The sequence below is a fragment of the Bombyx mori genome, chromosome 6 (genome assembly GCF_030269925.1).
Source record: "Bombyx mori chromosome 6, ASM3026992v2".
Taxonomy (NCBI): domain Eukaryota; kingdom Metazoa; phylum Arthropoda; class Insecta; order Lepidoptera; family Bombycidae; genus Bombyx; species Bombyx mori.
Window position 1 is genome coordinate 3,087,979 of NC_085112.1, and position 14,836 is coordinate 3,102,814.

Below are 14,836 nucleotides of genomic sequence, written 5' to 3' on the forward strand. Positions count from 1 at the left end.
ATCCTATTGCAAACAACATTTATTACTTTGACAGTGTGTTAGTTTAATACATAAATATAAAACAATTTAAAGTATAAAAAGCTTATTCGAAGTGGTCTCCATTGGCTGCAATACAGTCCTTTAAACGTTGAGGCCAGTTATCAATAGAAGCACGCACTCTTTCCATGGGAAAATTGTTCACTGCCAATCGTACGGATTGTTTTAGGGACTCCAAATTATCATGGCGTTTAGAGCTAGCCGTACTCTCTAAAACTGACCATAAATCATAATCCAGCGGATTAAGATCGGGACTAGACGACGGCCAGTCTTCAGCTCTGATGAAGTCCGAAACGTTCGTTTCCAACCAAGACTGCGTAGACCGAGCTTTATGACCTGGCACCGAGTCTTGCTGGAAGGACCATTCTTGATTATTGAACATGGTGTTGTTAAGGGGCTTCACTACTTTCTCAAGAATGGTATCTTGATACACTTGTGCCGATGTTTTGATACTTTTTTCACAAAAGTATGGCTCAGTCACTCCTTCATAGCTAATACCCCACCAAACCATCACTGAAGTCGGATAGTGCCGACGTTGCACTCTGTCGACTAATTGGGAAGCTACCTTAGAGCTTTGAGCATAAATACGGTCATTTTGTTTGTTAAAATGTTGCTCAATTGTAAAAATTTTCTCATCCGTAAACAAATTTTTTCTATGACCTCCCTTTGCGTACCGCTTCAGTAGTTGTTTCGATTTTACCACCCTATTCTCTTTTAAATTATCAGTTAAGAAATGACCAGTACGTCTCTTATAGGCTGCAAGTCCTAAGTCATCTTTTAAAATACGCGACATGGTTCTAGGTGCTATCTTCATCTCCCGAGATAAAATCTTTTGCTTTCGGACAGGATTTCTTTGAATTCTTTGACTTACGGCTTTGACCACCTTTTTCGTACGAACACTACATGGACGGCCAGATCTTTTTCTGTCACAAACAGAGGAGGTCTCATTGCACCTACTAATAGCCCGGTACATAAACATTTTACTAATACCAAGCGTATGGAGAGCTTTAAAAATTGCATTTGGCTCTATACCTACTTTCTGTAATGCAATCACAGCGATTCGGTTCTCTTTATCACCCCACTCCATTTTAATATCGCAAAATATTGTACAATGTATTGGCGCCAAAATGTGAAAACTCAATGAGCAATCATATAAAAATGACAGATTCCAAATTCAAATGTAATATTTTGTTTATTTTTAATTGTAACAGTATTTATGGCCAGGCTAAGTTTATAGATACTTGTAGTTTTTATGAGTTCGTATTTCGTGAACTCCTAGCATAGATTAGGGTAGCAACTTGCGCCCTTCGCGTGTCTACGAGTCACTTGATTATTTTTTACCATAGTAAGCCACTACAGAGTATCATTAAAGTTTCATACTACCATGTCGCCGGAAACACAAAAATTTAGCAAACTATAAATTTTTGAATATGCTTTTTTTATTAAGAAATTCGGCCCCGATGCCTTTGACATTGATTTTGCCAATGTCATAGTATGCACAAAAATAACAGGTGCTTAGACAGAAAAAAAAACTAAATACAAATAAATTTGATCAGTTTTTCTATACGCGAATCTGTGATTTTAGGAACAGCACAAACAAATATGTTAGACTGACTACTTTAATATTTATCTTTATAAATATTATTAGCAGATAAAAATTTACATGTTTAGAATATAGTAAAGTTGATTGAAAATTAATATGAATAGGCCTGGGGATGTCTTTTGAAAGGATATCATAAAGAGGGGACACGATATTGGGGCCGTTGAAGAAGATGTGCTGCAATGGACCCTCATCTAATTCACACTCACAAAGAAAATGGTCTCGGACTCTAATTATGGTAAGAATGTGCTTTTTACTACTATCGTAATACTGCCCCTTAATACATATATAAAACATGAAAACAATGTTAGTATAAAACTGTAGAGTGATTCCAAAATCCGGGCCCAGTATCATACTAAATATTAGACTTAATATACTTTAATTTATAATCGTAGCCAAAACAAAACAACAAAATTGAGTTCTCGGCCTCTAGTGAGATCGGCGGTGGCGCTTCGAGACGAATATAAAGCAAAAAGACTGCATCGGCCGGGAATCGAACCCGGGCCGCCCGCGTGGCAGGCGAGCATTCTACCACTGAACCACCGATGCTTGTCATTAATGCTTTAAACATACAATAACACAACAATTTTAATAATAATTACGTAAGATTCTCCTCATTAACGCTATTTATAAAGTCACGTATGTAGCTTCACACACACACACACAAAATTTTGTACACGTCGCACGTGTAGTGAAACAGTATGCGTTTCGATTTTAAGGTTGGGGCAGACTTGGTACTGTATGGCAGGCGATGCTCGACTTCTGCGAGTCCACCATCTCGCAGAAGGAGACGGCGGAACGGGAGAGGGAGAGCTCTTCTTCCCACTCGGCGCCGTGCCGCCGTTGCCGAGCCGAGGCTGTAGGAGGGCGTTTGTCCAGCTCCGACCCCTATGATGAGGCAGTCTCCTCCCGGTGATGGTCACGGGGCGACCTAAGGGGGTTGAGACTGCGCCGCACGCTACCGTCACTCTAGCGCGCTGGCACCACGAGAACGGGACGGCGCGTCGGCAGCTGCGGACTGCAATGCGGTCTGCATTTTTGTCATCGCTGTTGTCGCCGAACATACTGTGGAAGAGCAACCCGGTCCGCGGTGTAACGCGTTCTGACCCGGCAGGCTGATTCTGGCACAGCGGAGTTTCCCGGAACACCAGCGGCATCGCCCGGGCAGCCTGGTAGGGCCGCCGTACCGCGGAGACCGATGTCGTTGGTCGTCGACTATCGCCTCGACGTAACGTCGGTCGAGCGTCCTCGGGGTGGCGCCGCGTGTCTGGTTGTAGTGTTGACCGTGGGAGCCCCACTACTCTGACCGGGTTTTGACCCCGGATGAAGATCGGACGTCGGGTGTAAGAGTGCAGGGGAGTCGTTTAGTAGGTGGGCCCTAAAATTCTTTGGGCCTTCGGTCTACTCCCAACACCTTGCAGATCGTCAAGTCCCACATACCCTGCGCGCCCCCTAGGCGCGGGGACCTCGTAGGAGGCTCAGCCCCCGGCCAGAAAGACTTGGTACTGTAACGGAGACCTTAGAGCTCATGTCCCAAGGCTGCATTTACGTTGTAGATGTCTATGGGCAACGGTAACCACTTAGCACCACGCGGGCCATGATATCGCCCGCCCATCTTAAGTCATCAGGTGCCTACGTAAAGCCAAGCGGAGTTTTTGGGTAACAGCTTATTTAAAAACAAGAAAATGAGACTACATCTCTAACAAGAAAATTAGCCTAGAAAAAAATTCAACGCACTTTAGTTGTTATTGTGGTAATTAATATTTTCCGAGGAACTCATCAACGGTGGCCGTCTTGAGGCGGCACAATTCCAACTTCCTTTGTCTCAAGGTATCCGTCGCCCGTCAAAATGTTAATTCTCTTAATGGGCCCGAAACGAAATAGTCCTCGATGAAATTATTCTGATTAATTCCGGCTTTCATCTAATTACTTGGTAATTTATAAGACACCTTAAGCTACTTTTCAAATGGATTTATTTATGACGCGTTGACATGACTCAGCATTATGATTCTCTTATTAAACCTTGATCAAATTGAATACCGAAACTATTTGTTTATTATCCGTTTCATCGCTCAATAATGGAAAATCAATCATAATAACTGACATCTCAAAGTCTAGATTCATCTATCTACATTTTCTCTTTTGTTCTGTTATTAAATGAAAAAGAAGAAGTCAAAAACAAGTTTCCAAAGCAACAAAGAAGAAAAACAAATGAGGACCAAATGCGGTACGCCCATGTTACGAGGGAACGATAGAGATACTAGAAGAGTAATAGATCTGTGTGAACGTAGAGATAGAGGAAAACAGAAGAATGTGGAAGGCTGTTGAATAAAAGAGTAAGAAAAGGCAAATATTTTTGTCATCATGCACTCTACTTTTATAGTCAACAGGCTCTAACCTCGGGTGGTTCTAAACACATTTGAGGCTATATCTGTTACAGGGAATCAAAGTATAGTTACTACTTGGAATACAACAAATAATACGTGTTACTTTGTTTTTTCGTAATTCGGGATCGTTCTTTTATGATTGAAAGATTACTGGTGGCCTTTCCAGTTTCACCAGGACAGGTGGGCGAGCAAAGGCTCAGCCAGGAGGGGTGGGATTAGTTCGGTTTCGTTAGCGCGATACGTCCTTAGCCACGAGTAGAACACGAAATTTCAGGCTCTCAATTCTTTCACATATTATTTCAGAACCGGTATAACTATTAATTTGTAGTAACAAAAATATTCAGAGTTTTTTTTTTTTTATTTAAGATAAATTTAATAACTGTAGTTCTACAAATAAATAATAATAAGTCTATTTATTCGTAGCTGTAGGTATATAAATATAATGTTTTATTAATACGTGAAGCAAAAACGTTGTATCCCTTTTTACGAAAATTGCGCGGACGGAGGAGTATGAAATTTTCCACACTTATAGAGGATATAGAGAAGAAGTGCACAATGCTAATATTTTTTTTAAATAATGCATAAAAGATACATTAAATCAATAAAGAAAACATTACACACACTACACTACATACCATGTATTTGACGCACACACGCATGCATACTATTTATTGTCAAACTTTTGTTCTTGACGTCTGTTGTAAAATTGAGATTAAATATTGTTTGTTTTTGTTAATATTTTTTATAGTGTAGCCTTGGCGAAATTTGTGATTATAGAAGTATAAAATACAATCATAATAGTGTAGAAACTTACAATACCAATTAATTATAGTCGAATTTCGACTACTGCGGGACCTCTAGTAATGTTTTATCACATCATTATTTACAAAATGAAAAGATCGAGTTAAAAAATGTCGTAACCTAATGTCATTTTATGTTTTTCTAAACGAAGTCTTATTACTTATCACATAGATTTTCATATTCTTGTCTTAGAAGTAGGCACACGTGCCACCTGATCATGAGTGGTTACCGATGCTCATCAGCAAGTATTTACTTTCAAATTTTCAACAATGCTCGCAAATGACTTCCACTATGATGGAGAAACATCTAATGGAAATCAAATAAAGGTATTCTGTGAGAGGAATGGTTTCCGCTACCCAGACTATTTCTGTGGCAAATCAATGATGCGTTTCTGTCTCCAGATGGATGACGTCATCACGTTATCTATACCGCTGCAACTACTGAACACCAGATGCTTCTAATTCCTAAATTCATGTTTAATATTAAGCTTTTCTGGCTTAAAATTAAACATGAATTTAATTTATTTTAAACCCAACCAGCAAGACACGCAATGAACCCTCCACAATAGCCTCCTTTTGTTGAGGACATATTATATAGCTACAAAGGAGTATTCTTGCCACAAATTGATGGTACTTAGGCGAAATAATCTCTTGCCATTTATGCACATTGGGATCTCAAAATGCCACACAAACACAGACAAAAAATACACATGTGGTGTGCTGTTGTAAAAATAAATCTTATCCTATCTTTCGTGGTCTCAGCATGTCTCTGTACAGAGCTGAACGGAAAAAATGGCATTTGAGAGTCGTTGTCTGTACTTCTCTCAGTTTAACATTACTAGAGGTCCCGCAATAGTCGAAATTCGACTATAATTAATTGTAATTGTATAATAAGTTTGTACACTATTATGATTGTATTTTATACTTCTATAATCACAAATTTCGCCAAGGCTATACAATATTAATAAAGACAAAAAATATTTAATCTATTCTCAATTTGACCACAGACGTCAAGAACAAAAGTTTGACAATAAATAGTATGCATGCGTGTGTGCGTCAAATACATGGTATGTAGTGTAGTGTGTGTAATGTTTTCTTTATTGGTTTAATGTATCTTTTATGCATTATTAAAAAAAAAATTAGTATTGTGCACTTCTTCTCTATAATCTCTATAAGTGTGGAAAATATCATACTCCTCCGTCCGCGCAATTTTCGTAAAAAGGGATACAAAGTTTTTGCTGCACGTATTAATTTAACATTATCATGCGAATGATTCCCTTTTTTTTCCTACCTATACTGATAGCTTTGAGAGGCTATTTCAGCTTCATCCTAACATGTAGGTGAGCTCACGGGGCTCAAACCGGAGTGTTGTTAGCGCTGGCCCTAGCCAGAGCAGTGCTTCGCAGAATCTACTACCGGATCGGAAACGCGACCCACTGAGAAGATCCGACGAGAAACACAGTGGGCTGGCTCCCAAATTAGACAGTACACATACTTTGTAGTTATTTCGTTAAAATACTCGAAATATGCATTCCTAATTCAATAAGAATAATCTAATTTAACAATAAAAAACTAATTCAATAATATATTATAATGTATATTAAAACAAACTGAAAATAATTTTGTTGCCGGTAATGTTTCTGGCGAGAAAAACTTTATAGCTGCGCATCCGAAGTTTTAGTGCAGTATTCAAAGTTGAAGCTAGAGTTACCTTTGCTAAACTTTACACGTTTACGGGTGCCGCATCTCGTTCGTTGGAAGTTTTTATAGATGTTCGTCTATACCATCTCGATCGAGCAAAACGTGAACCGTTTGTAAAACCGTTATTAATTTATAACTCGCTTGATTTAAACTTTTATATGATTTTGAGTTCGGTTCCAGAATAATTAGAAGCATTACGAAATCGTACAAACTTAGACTTTATCACTTCATTTTCTTAATGCTTTAACGTTTCTGAATTTTTTTATTATTGCTTAAATGGGTGGACGAGCTCACAGCCAACCTGGTTGTTAAGTGGTTAGTAGAGTCCATAGACATCTACAATGTAAATGCGCCACCCGCCTTGAGATATAAGTTGTAAGGTCTCAGTATAGTTACAACGGCTACCCCACCCTTCAAACCGAAACGCATTACAGCTTCACGGCAGAAATAGGCGGAGTGGTGGTACCTACCCGTGCTGACTCACAAGAGGTCCTACCTATCCGGGTGAAGGAGCTCACGGCCCACCTAGTTAAGTGATTAGCAGAGTTCATAGCCATCAACAACATAAATGCCTTCACCCACCTTAAATCATGTGTTCTTAGTCTCAATTCTGTAGTAGAACGGCTGCCCCACCCTTCAAAATGGAAGGCATTACTGCTTCAGGAACAGGCGAGGTGGTGGCTTACCTTTATTCACAATGCTTCCCCACCACGTTCTTATCTCTTTCTTCTTTGTCGGTATCGATCTTGACAAAGTGATCGTGGACATCAGGAGTTCGTGGCAAGCTTTATAACAAGCTCCCACTCCTCTCTGACGGCCGCCTACCTATGAGACATTTACTTATTAGGTGGCTTTAAAAACTAAACTGCCTCATAACTTTTCATTTAACTGCCTCATAACTAATTTTCAATAATAGTGGATCGGTGTATTTGATTTCTTCCAGACAACCAAATATTTATTATTGTGCGTATTGTGGAAGTCATGTTTTGGTACATCGGATGCCAAAAACTTCAATACCATACAGCCTCTAACGACTTTCAAAAATGAGGTCGAAAACTGTTTAGGCTACTACATTTTAAACTTCGAATTACAGTTCCATGGTAGAGGACGAAATCAAAGTCCACCTGGCACTGACTGGTTACATGATCCCTTTAACATTAAAAGCAAATGTCTCCACCTGGTGGTAGGGCCTCTTGTGAGTCCGCACGGGTAGGTACCACCACCCTACCTATTTCTGCTGTGAAGCAGTAATGCGTTTCGGTTTGAAGGGTGGGGCAGCCGTTGTAACTATACTGAGACCTTAGAACTTATATCTCAAGGTGGGTGGCGCATTTACGTTGTAGATGTCTATGGACTCCAGTAACCACTTAACACCATGTGGGTTGTGAGCTCGTCCACCCATCTAAGCAATAAAAAAAAACCACCTTAAAACTAACGGTTTTTCTATGAAGGAAAGATTACTGGTGGCCCGAAAGTCGTTCCAGTTTCACCAGGACAGGTGGGTGCGCACGGACTCAACCAAGAGGGGTGGGATTTCCTAACAGCTGGTCGAATGCCTCCGAAGGAAGGATACCTAACAGCTCAAGGGCAGCTGCTTCGCGAATGCACCTACTACCGTATCGGAATCGACCTGCTGAGAAGATCCGGCGTGAAACTCAGCGGACTGGTGTATGGATTTGGTTTGCACGCCGAACCCTTTGCTGAGTTCGATGAATATGATTACCAGAGTCCCTAAGCATGCTAGTGTTAGAGTTAAATGCGTCTAATGCAAGAGCTATTGGATCTAATGGATCCGAAAAAACATATCTAAGGCTGAAACTAAAGGTCAAATCTAGATTGGCTTATACAACACTGTTCTGCCCTTGAAACGGAAACACGAGACTATTTCGCAAATTCAAATTTGAACGGAAAATATTATTCATTGGCTAAATTAAACAACTCCAGTAAATTAATATAACTTGAACCGGGATTCGCTGACAAATCGTCCCCGTGAGGCTGTATATTTACAATAACAATTCATTAGTTTCTGCATGCAATTAAATAGTAAGGAGTGTTTTTTTTAATCATACAATGTAACTTAAATAAAATACAACATCCTGTATACTTCCTCGCTAGAGATTTCTTACGTTTTCGTATTAGGAATCACGCCGACTTTTTTATGAAGAGGTTGTTGGTTGTCAGAAGGACTTTCCAGCTTCACTGTGGAAGTTTGAGCACGAGATCTCAGCATCAAAGGAAGCCTAAAAAGAGAATCACGCGGCTTCGTTTTTCATACCACATACAATTGAAGTTCTGTAATTCAATCCAATGTGATCAGATAAAAACACCATACACAACCATCTGACGTGTTCGTATATAAGCGCTTGAATCTAAGTACTTAGACTGTACAGCTGTGAAAGTCAGTCACGTATGCTTTGGATAGTTTACTCCCGTTCTGTTGAAAGGCTTCGATTTCGATTCCATTCTATTCCCAGTAAAGTTGCATTAGTTTTTTTTAATACAATGTGTATTCGTAGTAATAATCAATTTTGAATAAAAAAATTTGATTATATTTTAAAAATACATAATACTTATTTAATAATGAATATTTTGGCATAACTAAGAAAATATCCCATAAATACTGTTTTAAAACTTTTTATACCAGTTTGTATTGGTGTTTGCCCATATTTTTATCTTCCACGGGGTGGATAAAGTGGTATTCATGTTGCTTATGGGCTGTGCGTTTTATGTAGTCGTTGGTAATTCGAAAAAGACCCTGATATGCAAAAGATTAGTATGAAAAAGAATTTGACTTTAGTCAAATCCAAAATTGACCGGCATTCACATTTACCAACTACTGGTGGTCGCCCGGTAGTCGAAATTCGACTATAATTAATTGAAATTATAAGTTTGTACACCATTCAGATTCTATTTTCAAAGAGTATTATACTTCTATAATCACAATTTTTGCCAAGACTACACTATAGAAAAATATTAATAAAGACAAACAATATTTAATCTATTCTCAATTTGACAACAGACGTCAAGAACAAAAGTTTGACAATAAATAAATAGTATGAATGCGTGTGTGCGTCAAATACATAGTAGTGTGTGCAATACCGTCTTTACCATAAGGGCACATGGGGCCCGTGCCCCGGGCCCCCATTCTCAGGGGGCCCCTAAGGACCGACAATTTCTCTCACACATTTATTCGGTTTCCGTTATCGTGATCGTAACCAAAAAACCAGCAGCATTCTAATATCATTAATGACATATTATATCATACAGTATTTGATTACCTATAATAAATGGTCATACTCAGTAAAAGAATGTTATTATAATTCGCTTTTTTTACTTTCTAAAAGGGCCTCAAATTCTTGTGTGTCCAAGGGCCCCAGCCTAATTTAAGACGTCCCTGAGTGTGTGAAATGTTTTCTTTATTGATTTAATGTATCTTTTATGCATTATCTTAAAAAAATATTAGCATTGTGCACTTCTTCTCTATATCTATACTAATATTATAAAGAGGAAAGATTTGTTTGTTTCGAATAGGCTCCGAAACTACTGGACCGATTTGAAAAATTCTTTTTCCATTAGAAGCCGACATTGTCCCTGATGAACATAGGCTACTTTTTTTAATTTTTTTTTTTTTTTGGTTTCATGTGTGTTTTAATGTTTCCGAAGCGAAGCGAGGGCGGGTCGCTAGTTTTCTATAAATGTGGAAAATTTCATACTCCTCCGTCCGCTCAATTTTCGTAAAAAGGGATACAAAGTTTTTGCTTCACATAGTAATATATAGATAAGAAAAGTATTTTTAATTTTCATTACGTTCAAAGTACAAAGAATTTGGTATATGACGCCGATGTCGATCTAAAGTCTGCGGGGATTTCACTGGAGTTCAATGGAATTCAACTTGCAGTCAACGTTTCGCAAATTGTATTCCTAAAGAAAACGATTTGCTTTGGAATCTGAACATGTTCAGTACAAAGCGAATACCGTTTAGTTCAAAGTCGATCGTGTAAAACTTCACTTCAACTTTTGAAGTCGTCGTGGCCTAAAGGATAAGACGTCCGGTGCATTCGTTGTTGCGATGCACCGGTGTTCGAATCTCGCAGGCGGGTACCAATTTTTCTAATGAAATACGTACTTAACAAATGTTCACGATTGACTTCCACGGTGAAGGAATAACATCGTGTAATAAAAGTCAAACCCGCAAAATTACAATTTGCGTAATCACTGGTGGTAGGACCTCTTGTGAGTCCGCACGGGTAGGTACCACCGCCCTGCCTATTTCTGCCGTGAAGCAGTAATGCGTTTCGGTTTGAAGGGTGGGGTAGCCGTTGTAACTATACTGAGACCTTAGAACTTATATCTCAAGATGGGTGGCGCATTTACGTTCTAGATGTCTATGGGCTCCAGTAACCACTTAACACCAGGTGGGCTGTGAGCTCGTCCACCAATCTAAGCAATAAAAATAATAATAATAATAATAATTTGTAAAGCAATTTAAGACAATAATGACGTTTAAAGGACAAATAGGTATAAGTAAAACACTAAATATTTTTGAAGGTCAACTATGTATAGAATATCGACTGCTATTTCAGGATAGAGGATCTGAAAATACCTGAATCGCGCTAATGATAATTTTATTCTTTCACGGTTTTTCACAAATTATACTAATCTATATTATTATATTAATACGTAAAGCAAAAACTTTGTATCCCTTTTTACGAAAATTGCGCGGACGAAGGAGTATGAAATTTCTCACACTTATAAAGAATATAGAGAAGGAGTGCAGAATGCTAATATATTTTTATAATTAAGCATAAAAAATACAAGCGGATAATTTTAAAGTAGAGGCTTTTATTTTAATTCATATTTATAATTTAAATCTAGGGCTGGTAATGAACATTTCAAACAGTTGAGATAGGCAGTCGAGATCTACATACTACTTGTATTACTGCTTCCTAATTCTAATTTAGCGGCAGGATCTCAATTAAGAATGAGGTATTGTCACGAAACTCATGATCACATCATTCGTACACCCATGCCAAGTTCTAAATCTGCATATCGGAATGTAAGGCCTATGCTAATCGGAATCACATAAATAAAACAGTATTTATTACAAAGAAAAATTGAAATGTAAATGTTTTGTTGTGTATATACATTTAAAATGATTTTACTTTGTATATAAAAATACGAAATACATTATATTATATATCCCCTTCTTCAAACGAGGCTTGCGGAGAGTACTTTATGGTAGGCAGCGGCTTGGCTCTGCCCCTGGCATTGCTGAAGTCCATGAGCGACGGTGACCACTTACCATCAGGTGGGCCGTACGCTCGTCTGCCTGCAAAGGCAATAAAAAAAATATATTTTAAAAACATTGTCATATTTGGAATTGTAATGAAACCTGCCTCTTTTGAGAGATCTTCTCTGACTCAAGATACTGAGCAAGTTATTCTTCTCCAGTAGGTTCTCGCAACAACTTTATTTGACCATCTTCCTGCTGAGATACTCTATCGTGACTTCCCTACTTCACTTTTTACTTTCTGTATATTAAAAAACAAACCAAAACAAAAAAAAACGATGTTGCATCGGCCGGGAATCGAACCCGGGCCGCCCGCGTGGCAGGCGAGCATTCTACCACTGAACCACCGATGCTTATACGCCAGAAATCGAATTGTAAAATGATCATGTAACAAATTTACTCACTCATCAAATATAATTGAATTACACAATAATATATTCTGAACTGGATATACCTAGTCAGGTCATAAATTCTGTCACATGTTTAATGTAAAATAATTGAAACAAGTTTATTCATTATGTAACCATTCATATACCAAAATTAACTTAACAAAACATAGATTCTTATGACACTAAAGTTTATACAAAATGACCTCCGTGATTTTGAATACAGGCCTTCAATCTGCGCGGCCAGTCGTCTATCGCAGCACGAACGAGGTCCATGTCAATATCGGCGGCTGCCTTAATCAAGGATGTCTTGAGTGACTCCAAATTGGAATGAGGCTTTGAGCACGCCTTTTCCTCCAAGTGTTGCCATATCTTGTAATCTAACGGATTCAAATCTGGACTGGAGGAGGGCCAGTCTTCGTGCCGGATGAAGTCGATTTCACGCGCCGCCAGCCAGTCTTGTGTGCTATTCGCTCTATGAGCTGGCGCCGAATCTTGTTGGAATACCCTGTGCCTGTTATTGAACATGGTATGAGAAACAGGTTCCATAAGGTTCGTCAGGACTGTATTTTGATACACAACTGCATTCGTTTTTACACCTTTCTCACAAAAATGTACCTCTGTTAAGCCCCAATAAGAAACTCTCAACCATACCATGAGCGAGGATGGAAAATGACCTCGTTGGACACGCAGAATACGGTTGCTCGCTTCTTCACTACTGTGTGCGTACATATTATCATTTTGTTTGTTGTAGCTCTCTTCTACGGTAAAATTTTTTTCATCCGAAAAAAGAATTTCCCGATTTTTTTTTCCCGCGTACCGCTTCAACAAAGCGCGGCATCTCTTCAGTCTCAGGTCCATTAGACGAGCATTCAAACGATGTCCGGTTTTTCTTCGATATTCCCGAAGCCCTAAGTCTTCATTTAACACCCTTTTCACCGTGGTTCTGCTTAACCCCATCTGAAGGGCCAACAGTTTCTGCTTACGTTTGGGATTTCTTTGAATTCGCGCCTTCACAGCTTTTATCACTGCTGGAGTCCTAACAGACCGAGGGCGACCACTTCTTGACCTGTCATCTACACTAGAGTCTTCATTGTATCGTTTGATGGTACGATAAACGAATCTTTTGGTTATATTAAAATTTTTCAGTATGTTAAAAATTTGAATTGGCGCGTAACCGCAACGATGCAACGCAATAACTGCAACACGGTCTTCTTTAAGCGTCCACTCCGTATTTAAAAATGAGTAAAATTTTAAAAGTATACATTTTTATTTTCATGAACAATTCGAAATTCGAATTCAATAAACTTTTTTGTGGCCAGCATTCTAAAAGAAAAGTTTTTACTGTGTGACAATACTTATGACCTGACTAGTTATATCCATCGGAGCTTTTATTAAAATATTATTTTATTGGAATGGCCTCAAGACCACATGGTGCTATGCAATTACCGGAACTCATCATGAAATATGAGGTCCAAGTCTCAATCGTAGGCTTAGCTACGCGGCAAAAATGGGTAGGATGACTAATGTGAACATACAATAAATACATCCTACCACAATCTGGTAACCACTTTATATCACCTCTGTAAATTAGTTCAACCCTGGAGAACAGTAAATAACAATAAGTGCTGTTAGATATAATTTCTCTGATTAAAACTTAAAAAAAAATACCTAAAAAATGTGTTCCAAAAAATTGCATTGGCCGGGAATCGAACCCGGGCTGCCCGCGTGGCAGGCGAGCATTCTACCACTGAACCACCGATGCTCATAGTCTTGTACTATAAAATTATATAAACATGATTTTACAACGCCACATTTATGCAATAGATTCAACTCATCAATTTTAGAAAGTCTTACTTACATATGAGTCGTCTATTATCAAAGCTGGCAATCTGTGCATTTGGACAAAAAAATGTTATTGATATGTCAATACAGATTGATTTGAATATAATCGTCTCCTTCAAAGAATACGGTTCAAAACCTGCATTAAATAAAGGTTAATACTTAACCTGTTATTTATCTAAGATGTCGTTCAGAAGAGTTTTGTGACTACCAATGGAATACAAAGTCAATAATTCGTTTTTCTGATTTACCAATAATTGCCAGCTTTGATAATAGTCGACTCATATGTAGGATATAATTCCAAACACACTCGGACGTATGAAATATTGTCGTAGCTTATAACTTTGACCTCATACGTGGACGGCACCATTCCTATTTTGATGCCTATGTGGTCTGATAATCGCTTAGTGACAAGCGAGACACTAATTTGACTAGATGGTACAACAACAAAAAATTAAATAGTAGATTTAGATTTTCATTTTTATTTTTATTTTTATTGCTTAGATAGGTGGACAAGGTCACAGCCGACCTGTTGTTAAGTGGTAACTGGAGCCCATAGACATCTACGACGTAAAGGCGCCACCCGCCTTGAGATATAAGCTCTAAGGTCTCAGTATAGTTACAACGGCTGCCCTACCCTTAAAACCGAAACGCAATTACTGCTTCACGGCAGAAATAGGCTGGGTGGTGGTACCTACCTGCGCAGAATCACCAGAGGTCCTACCACCAGTAATTACGCAAATTATAATATTGCAGGTATAATACGCTGTTGTGATACTCAAAGGAACAGCGCT

The 14,836-nt window shown here is 38.6% G+C and overlaps 2 non-coding genes across 2 annotated transcripts; both read right to left on the reverse strand.

Moving 5' to 3' along the window:
• Positions 1-2,114: 2,114 nt before the first annotated feature.
• On the reverse strand, positions 2,115-2,185 carry TRNAG-GCC (transfer RNA glycine (anticodon GCC)). The gene has a single exon. It is a non-coding gene; the product is annotated as a tRNA-Gly (tRNA).
• Positions 2,186-12,096: 9,911 nt separating this feature from the next.
• On the reverse strand, positions 12,097-12,167 carry TRNAG-GCC (transfer RNA glycine (anticodon GCC)). The gene has a single exon. It is a non-coding gene; the product is annotated as a tRNA-Gly (tRNA).
• Between the last annotated feature and the right edge of the window lie 2,669 nt (positions 12,168-14,836).